This window comes from Empidonax traillii, unplaced genomic scaffold, assembly GCF_003031625.1.
Source record: "Empidonax traillii isolate 1590-97213 ecotype Southwest subspecies unplaced genomic scaffold, ASM303162v1 scaffold342:size1861417, whole genome shotgun sequence".
NCBI lineage: Eukaryota > Metazoa > Chordata > Aves > Passeriformes > Tyrannidae > Empidonax > Empidonax traillii.
This window is the reverse complement of record NW_020955535.1, coordinates 1334915-1344641: the sequence shown is the minus strand read 5'-3', so window position 1 is coordinate 1344641 and position 9727 is coordinate 1334915.

Below are 9727 nucleotides of genomic sequence, written 5' to 3'. Positions count from 1 at the left end.
TTAAAACCATTGCCCCTTATCCCTTCACTACAGACCCTACTAAAAAGTTTGTCTCCACCTTTCTGATCAGCCCCATTTTGGTACTGGGAGGTGTTATAAAAGGGTCCCCTTTTCAAGCTTGTCCAGGTCCCTCTGGATGGCACCACCTCCCTCAGGCACATCCCTCAGAATGGAGAGGCACAGACAGCTCAGCCCCTTTTTTCACCAGTGAGGCTCTGCCCTCCATCCTGCCAAGCACAGAGAGGGCCCCCTCAGTGTCACAGTCAGTCCCAAGGGCAGGGGTTGCTTTTCCCCTGCAAATCTGGAGGGAACAAGACCTCCTTGAGGGCTCTTCTCCTTGGCGTCGTTTGGATTGAAGCTGCCCGGATCACTCACATAAATCTTGCTTCTTTAGGAAAACAAGGGAAAAAAGCTGGGGTGTGGTGTCAAAGCAGCTTGCTGTGCCAAGAGCACCCCTGCTGGGTTTTCAAAGCCTTCCCTGGCGTCTTGCAACCCTTCTCTGTCATTGGCACTTGGGGGAGATCATAAACCACCACTGGACTGGCACATTTTTGGGGACCACCAGCCCTGGAGGTGATGGAGAACAATGTCTTCTCTGCAGACCTACACAGACTGCTCTGAGCCCAGCTCTGCTGCTGTCCAGGGTGGACAAGCTGTGGATTCATCCCATTCTGAGGACTGTTTCTCAGCTCTGGCTCCTAAAAGGAAAGTGTGGACCTCACTGAGGGGATTTCTGCACAGCCTGGTACGGTTGTGCTCTGCTTTATGGCGCATTTTCCATCACACCAGACTTCCTCCATAATAAAAAGTGAGAGAGGATGTAGGAAGATACAAGCCTCAGGTTTGGGCTTAGGCCAGGGCTGTAGGCATGCTGGACTGGGGAAGGAAGGAGGAGCTGCAGGATGTGGCTTCGTACTGATGCTCAGATACATTTTGAAACACCTCGTTTGGAGCTGGAGCCTCATGGAGGCGTCTCAGAACCTGCCAGCAGCCTTGGGAGGCAAACATCACTGCGAGCTGGAGGAGGAGCCAGCAGGGGATCTTTCAGAGCAGCCTGGATCCTTTTTGGGGGCACAGTTTTCACTTGGTTGTTGTGAACAGTGGCTGGTACAACGGGAACGGCTGGGACACATGGCTGGGATGGGAGAACTGCAGGTCCAGCTGTCCTTAGCCAAGCCAAGTGCTGGCCCAGCTGCACATGGAGCATCAATGACCTCTTCAGGAACCCAGTAGCACCATCACACCCTGGGCTTCCCCATATGAGACAGGGCAAGGTCCTTAGGCAAAACTCTCTGGACTGAGCCAAGATAGGGAGGTAGAAGGGATGCAATTCACGACAGGGCAAACTCTCTTCTTTTCCTCCCCCACTACATCTCCCTGCAGAAAACAGTGGGGAAAAATAAATGGCTGAAGAGAACAAAAGAGACTAAATAGAATAAAAGAGAACACCTGGGAGGTGCTCATCCCATGCTGTCAGGGCTCTGAAGCTCCAGCTGGAGTGGACTGTCCCTGGGCCAACACTGCAACACTTGGGCAAGGCCAACTTGATCACACCCCAGGCAGGCCTCGTGCATGGCAAGTACATCAGCCATGTTGGCAGTTCTCTTTCATTAGTTTCTTTTAGAAAGAGAATTATGTAATTAACTGCAGGCCAATTAAACACGTCAAACAGTCGTTGCTGATAACCTCCATCACCTTGAGCTGCCAGGAAATGTGAGAGTGGTAAAACAGGTCCGTCCCTCAGAGTGGGAGTAACAACAAAGTGAGATTTGCCCTGACCCAGCACCACAGCCCCAGCCCAGGCCTTCTGCAAGAGCAAAACACACGCTGCAGAAGTTTCTTCTGTTGGTATGAGAGGGACCAGGGGTGCAACAAGCACTTCTGCAGCCCACGCCAGTGCAGGTGTGCCACCAGCAGTCAGTCTGCTGTCCTCTGGGATCACTGCTGTCGGATGTGCTCCCCTTGCCACAGCCCACTGACAGAAACAAGCCTGTGGTGGTTTGGGCAGGAAGAAGGGTTGGCTGGAGGACTCATGTGGAGCATCTTTCTTTGGCCAGGTGCTGGAATGTCACCTCCTGGGGGAAGGCAAGAGGTGTTTGCTGGATGTTTATCGGTGCCTCCATCAAACTGGGTAATGGGAACTGAAACCCATGAGATACCTTGTAAATGCTGACTCAGGTCTTCTCCTCTAAGTCATTCGTATTCATTACTTACAGTGCCATCACCTGGGGAGCTGGCACTGAAAAAATGGTCCCACCATGTGGTGAGGAGGATAGATATGAGTAAAGGCTTTAGATTTTTTTGGCCTTTATCTTAATTGCATGATTTGAGTGCTCTTAGGGAGGTTTCTCTGCTTTTTTTCCATTGCAAATGGAAAAGGGAATGAACACCTTGTGCTTATACTTGGCCATATGATGTGCTTGCTTATTGAGCTAATAATTACTAGTTAACAAAGGGCAGATATTTGAAGGGGAGATATTTGAATAGTTAAATCCCTTTTTTTTTTTTTTTCTTAGTTAAACAAGAAAAAGGGTTGAGAGCCTTGACTGGTGGATCCATAAGAATTGTGTTCCCTGTGTTCCTGGACTAAGTCAACAAATATTTACAGGCTGGGGCTCTGTGATTTAAGCACTCAGCTGTGTGCTTAAATCTCCTTGGCCTCAGTGGCGCTTAAAGGCAACCTTGTGCAACGTGCTAGATGTGAGGACCTTGGATTTTTTGGATAACAAAGACAACATTTGTCATTGCCAAACTAAGGGTCACCAAGTCACGTTGCTGGCTAGCACAAAGCCCTTCATCCCTTTTGTTCTCTCTGAAATGGTGAAATAGTAGCTGACTAGGTGATTTTAACTTGTTTTTACTCTCTCTCTCTTTTTTTTTTTTTTTTTTTTTTTTTTTTTTTTTTTTTTTTTTTTTTTTTTTTTTTTTTTTTTTTTTTTTTTTTTTTTTTTTTTTGGTAGCAATTCTATTGGTTTCTAAATTGCCCATTTGAAAATCTTTTAACCTGGGTTCTAAGTTGGTGCTTTTTAGCTTTGCTTTCTTATGGTGCTGGTGCTGTTTTAATACAACCAGGAGATTTTTCTTATCATCTCCACCAGGAGAGGAAAGTTTGCTGAGAACGCCTGATGTCTCTTTTGTGCGTGAAAATGCAGAAGGACTCGCTCAGCAGGAGGCCAGAATGGTTGTTTCTCATTCATCTCTAAGCGAGGCTCATGGAGCACCTCAGGAGATCAAACCCCGGTATATTCAGAGTACGCATTTCTCTTTTCCTTGCTCTTGGACTCCCTCTGCTGATCCCAGTGATCTGTCAGAAGAGAAATGCTGGTGCCAGAGCCGAGCAAAGTGCAGGGAGAGAACAGCTGTACAGCAAAAAGAACCAATTCATCTCAGATGGAGGTGACCTGAAATTAAGAGGGCTGAAGGGAAAAGAACCACAGTGACAAATGTAGATGTGGAAAATACAGTCCCTGATTTCTTCTGTCTGGTGAGCAGTGAAAGGACCTGAGGGAATGGCCTGAAGTTGTGTCAGGAGAGGTTCAGGTTGGGTATTAGGAAAAGGTTCTTCCCCTAGAGGGTGGTTGGGCACTGAACAGGCTCGCCAGGGCAGTGGGCACAGCACCACGGCTGACAGAGCTCAAGGAGAGTTTGGACAAGTCTCACAGGCACGTGGTGGGATTCTTGGACTGTCCTGTCCAGGACCAAGAGTTAGACTTGATGATCCTCCAACTCAGGATATTCTGTGATTCTGTGACCCTTTTTTTACATCGTGCCCCAGCGTGAGGTGAGGTGACCATGTTTGTGAGGGCAGGGCAGGAGGCAGCTTTCCAATCCTCCATCTCTCTCTTCACAGAACGAAGCTGTTCACTGCTCCCTTTTCCTCCCCCAGCCTTGCAGTGACAGGGGAAGTGACTCTGTGCAACCCAAAATACCCGGGAGGCAAGGAGGTAGCAAGAGGACAGATGGAACCTACCTTCCTTCACCCTCTCCAAACCATGGCCAAGGACTCCTGTCTGCTTCTCACTCGTCCTCCTCTGTGGATGCCTCTTGGTCCTTCGGGGTGAATTTCGGCTCTACTGGCATGCTGGGTGCCTACCCCTCAAAAAAAAACCAAACTCAAAATTAGAAGACTGGTTGCCCAGAGAAGCTGTGGAAGCCCCAACCCTGACAGTGTTCAGAGCCAGTTTTGATATAGCCTCGAGCAACCTGATCCAGTGGAAGATGTCCTTGCCCATGGCAGGGCGGTTGGACTAGATGGTCTTTAAGGTCCCTTCCCACCCAAACCGTTCTGTGATTCTATGATTTTTATGATTCAGCTTTGGAGGCCTGAAGAAACACAACCCACAGGGGCTCAGTTAACCTTTCCCCAGACAGCCTTGCCTTTCCTAAGCCAAAAAGATAAGAACTAAGAGGGCTGCTGGGATGCAGGGGAGAAGCACAGAGTTGCTCCATGCATCCTTTTGAAAGTCCCAAAAGGAAAAGGTCCCTGACAAGGAGTTTATTTTCATTAAAAATGACAGGCCCAGCTCCACCAGTCAAATAAACAAAGCAAGTCTGTAGAACAGCAAGTGCAAAAGGTCCTGGGTTATTTATAAAGGGCTTTTAAGTATATTAGGCCTAACACCAAGATAAATCAACCCTGCTAGGATTCCAGAGGCATATCACATGTGGCTATAGCTGTTGTCAGCTCTCTCCTGGAATATATTTAGTGGCCTGTTATCCTCTGAAGCCTCCCAGCTTTTTCCCTAGTGACTCCCCCTTGAAAATTAATACACTGGGACCAGATATAAGGTTCTGCCTTCAGTCACATATTGACCAGCTCAATAGAATCACAGAGTATTTTGGGTTGGAAAAGATTTTAAAGATCATCTTGTTCCAACCCCCCCCCTTGCCATGGGCAGGGACACCTTTCACTAGCCCAGGTTGCTCCGAGCCCTGTCCAACCTGGCCTTGAACACTTCCAGGGATGGGGCAGCCACAGTTTCCCTATGCCAGGGCCTCACCACCCTCCCTGTAAAGAATTTCTTCCTAATACCTGATCTAAATTTACCTTATTTCAGTTTGAAGTCATTCATTCCCCCTTGTTCTGGCACAAGTCCAGACCAAGTCCAGTACAACGTGGCATGTCCAAGACTGCAGAGCAGAAGAGGATTTGAGTCTGGGAATCATGGTGTGATTGTTGGGATTGTCCTGTGCAGGGTCAGGAGTTGGACTTGATCCTTGTGGGTCCCTTCCCACTCAGGATATTGGCTGTGGAACTGACTCGGTGTCCTTTACTTTATTCTAAGGGTGCAATCTATTGTCCTAACACAGCTGTCAGATGGAGTATTCCCACTGATCTCCTAATGCAGGATATGGGTGTCCTAAGGGTCTATGTGGCCTTCCATATGAATCACTTGGGTACCCTGAGGCACCTTGAAGAGTAACAGCTGTTTAGGCAACATCACCATTCCCTGTAGGTTCCCTGAAACTTGAAAGAAACTTGTCCCATTTAGTGCCTTGCACAGCAAAGCCAGAGAGAGTCCCATTTCCAAGTCTCATTCTTAGCTTTTATTGCTCCAGCTCCTGTTTGGAAAGGATGTCACATCAGGGGAGGGAACTTCAGAGGGAAAATACTCTTAGAGCAATGTTCAATGGGTACCCAACGTTTGGATCCCGGCTCACTCGCCAAAAAATTTGTCTGTTTTTGCATTTCTGCTGGAGCAATCTGGACAACTGGGTTCACTCTTCCAGAGGGGATTCGGGGCAGGCTTTTTGTCCTCATTTTGTGATGAGGTCAGGTGCCCTTGTGTGCCACTGCCTGGGAGGGTGATGGTGTTCTTCCATCACCTCAAGGCCAAGGCCAACATCGTAGGTAAGTTTTCTGAGAGGGAATGCAGAGAGGGAAGTATCTCGTTTAAAAAATCCTTTAGATTTGCTTTTTGGTGCCAAATGCCTCAACTGTTTCCAATTTATTGAAATTAACTCCAGTTTAGTAACACCCAATAATTGCCTAATTGGTTTTAATGAATTGACTACATACAGCCCAGAAGATGCCAGCTGGGCAGATCCCCTGCCTTTCTGAAAAGGCTGCAGGAATTGTCTCCTGGAACAATTGCTCAGCTGGAAAGGCAAGTTTTGCAAAATCAAGCTTCGCTGGGAGAAAAAGCTGTGGTTTTGCTCAAGCAATTCTATTTTTTCGTTTGTTTTTCTTCCCGGAAAACGCAAGTCAAATGTCATCATTTGAATAAGGTTGGTGCCAGACATTTTCTTTCAACTTTGTGCCATGACACACACAGAGCCCCAGAAAACTCCTTCTTTCAGGTGACACCTGTGAACGGTTTCCCTTTGTCCTTACCCAAACAAGAAGCAGATGAAAGCACTGAGACTGAGGAAAATAAAAATTTGTCTATTTAGCCTTACAGAGGAACTTCTGTAGTTGTTTTGCCCCCTGGATAGGAAACAAACCTGTTTTTTTCAGGGTGACACTCAGCTCTTCATCTTAAATAATAAAATATTAAAAGGTCATCTGTCTTAAAGACAGAAGTTAGCCAAATTTTAGCAACTCCATAGACTCAGATGCTCCCTGTGAAGAACAGGAGTCCAGCCTCCACTGCCCAGTGCTTTGCTTGCTTTCCTCTATTCCTGCACTCATCAACTTTCTCTTTGATGCCCCAAATATTTCCGAGGGGAGAATCGGGTTAAAAATGCTGAGAATGAGGGTCATCTCTCCTTGAGCCGGGCGGGGACCAACACCACCAGGATTGTTCTGACCAGCTCTACGATGCCAGGCGAGCATTTCCACGCCGGAGCTGCTCACAGCCGGTTAATTCTGGAAACTTGCACCAGATGGCGTTACCAGCCCATCTCCAGCTTCATCTCTTGAATAGAAAAGGCAAGTTCTGAGGCATCCCTGAATTGTTTGGATTTAGGGGTATTTAAGGACCGATACCCGCAGGAGTCCCACTGCCATGGTCCATGCCAAGGTGTGCCACCTCCTGCCAGTATCCTGTGAGGAACAGAGAGACAGGAGAGCAAACGGCCAGCTCTGTGTTCAGTTAACATTTGCAGAGGTAAAAGAATGACTGGATAGAAGGGCTCAGAGCAGAGTGGGGATGGAAGGTGCCGAGAGCAAGATCAGGGCTGAGCAGCAAGAGCCACCAAGAAACAGTCCTGTCCTTTGGCCCAATAGAATCACAGAACATCCTGAGCTGGAAGGGACCCACAAGGATCACTGAGTCCAACTCCTGCTCAGTACACCCCAAGAATTCCACCAGGTGCCCAAGAGCATTGCCCAAACACTCCCTGAGCTCTGGCAGGCTTTGGGCCATGACCACCCTCACCCCATACAGACACACAGATATTCCCACCTCACTGGGTTAAAAGCAGCTTGCACAGAGCCCTGATAAATGCAGGTGTCTCTGCTCACTGATCTCAGCCCCCACATGCTGTGACACCAATTTTACAGTGATGTTAGACAGGTTTTGTTGTCTCTGGGTTTTCTGGGGCTCCCCTCCACCAGTTTCCCGGCGTGGGGCCCCGCTCAGGGAGACAAGCTGCAGCCACCTCAGTCTGCCTGGCCACAAGCATTTCCATCACCCTGATGTATGTTCCCAGTGCTCCCAGAACCTGTCAGGGAGCTGCTCAGTAAAGAGAAATTGGATTTATAAAGCTCATTCCTGGAGAGGAAGTGCTGGCAGGGGGACAGGACAGGCCCTGCACATTCCATCTTTACCTCTGTCCAGGTGGGATCACAGCTCTGCAACCCAAAGGGCTTGTCCTGCTGCGGTGGGTGGGAGGTAGAACTCATGTCGTGAGCTCTATAACTCACCTCCTGCCCATACATTGGGATGCAGCAGGGGCAGAGCTGTGGGCTGTGTATGGAAACACTTCCTGCATGGACACAGGCAGTGAGAGGAGCAGAGCAGGACATAAAACAGGCCTGTCAAGACATCAGGTGAGAAAACTATTTTTCTGCATGAGCCTCTGAGGTGCTGGTCTGAAAAGCAGCAGGCAGTGAGCTGGGCTGGCCATATTATCTGCGCAGCCAGATGCACAGACTGAAAGTGCTGGTTAAAAAATGCAACTTCCCAACCTAGTCCCTCTCTGCCCAGCATTTTTGGTTTACTATTTCCACTGACCAAGACTGTGAATGTGATTTACCAGTTCAGAGAGAAGCCTGGCCTCCCTTCTATGCAGGGAGGAGGCAGAGAGAAGGTGGCTGGGTTGAGGAAACCAGTCTGGCCTCACTGGGACATGGTATTGGCCATTGCCTGCTGCAGTAATGACCACCTTCTCTGCAGAATGGTGGTTTGAAAGTCCTGGTCACAACCAGTAAAAATTTCCATCCCCCATTTTCCCCTGCAAACACAACCTGATCCCAGGGGAATTCTGCATCAGAATGAAAATATGTCCTAACATTAACATGTGCAAAGGTTTAGACCAGGCTGTCAAACAAACCCTGATCACTCATTGTTTAGCAGTTATGGGTCCAAGCTACATAAATCAGTTACAGAGTACACTGGGAATTCATCCACCTTTCTCTTCTGGAAGTCCTCAAGGAATTTAGCCATGGCATGCCTAATGACCAGGCTGATCCCTCCAGCCAGTCAGGCAGATGTGTCTGCAGGTGGTGTCGACCCTCTGTATGACAGGATGAACAGGGTGAGCACCATCTGACCATGGGAAGAGCTCCGGGAAGGCACGGAGGGCAGGATGCAGCAGCTTGGAATTGGGTACCTGCCCAGAATTGTCTCTCCCCCTCCATTCAGTGGGGTGGGTAATACAATGATTTCCTTATTCTCAGAATGTCTTAGAAAAAAAAAAATTAAATCATCAATTTTTTCCCCAGAAAATCAGACAGAATGGGACAGATGAAGTTCCTTTATCTTGGCCTGTCCACAGACAGGGCACTTGCCATAGTTCACGTCTCTGTTCAATCCTCATCCAACTCAACTACCCATCTTCCAACCTCTGCCACAAGTGAACCCACATTTATCCCTTTTATTACAGAATCCTGCAGGCTGGAAGGCTACCAGCCCTTCCCAAAGCTGGGCTCAGAACCTTCATAGTCAAAGTAATAGAGCCCAGTACGTGGTCAGTCTTCACCACCGCAAACCCGTGTTGCTGTCACATCTCCATTGCTCTGCTTTTTAAAAGCTGGTATTCACAGGAGCAGGGATTTGAACCACTGTAATCCCTGTGCTGGGAGATTTTCACATCCTCCAGGCTCAGATAAAACAGCACACAGGCTTCCTTCCTCTCTGGTTTTGACCCCAAATTCAGTCCGGGACCTGAGAAACTTTTCTCAACTGAGGTTTCATTGAAATGGGTCTGTTCCCATGGAAAACTTTCAGTTTCAATTGAATCAGCATTTTTAATGGAATGAAAAAAATCATCAGAAGGCATTCCAGTCAGTTTTAGATAAATTTACTAATATCTACCCCCTAAAAGAGACCCTCATGGCACATTTTGTTTTAGCTATCAGGATGTTTGGGAAAGACCCAGGGCTTTCAGGTTAGACCCAGCAATCTCCTTTCTGATGCAGAAACAAGGCATGGAAGGTTTTGGATCAATTACTTTAATATGTCTTTACTTGATTAGGAGTGTTAGTGTTGTCCCATCTTAGTTTTGCTGAAAAAAACCTTTTCTGGATTCAAAGGCATAATTATTTCAGTCTCTAAATTCTTCAACTGAACAGGGAAAGGAGGCTGAATCCTTAATAAATACTTCCTTCCTCCCAGTGTTATTT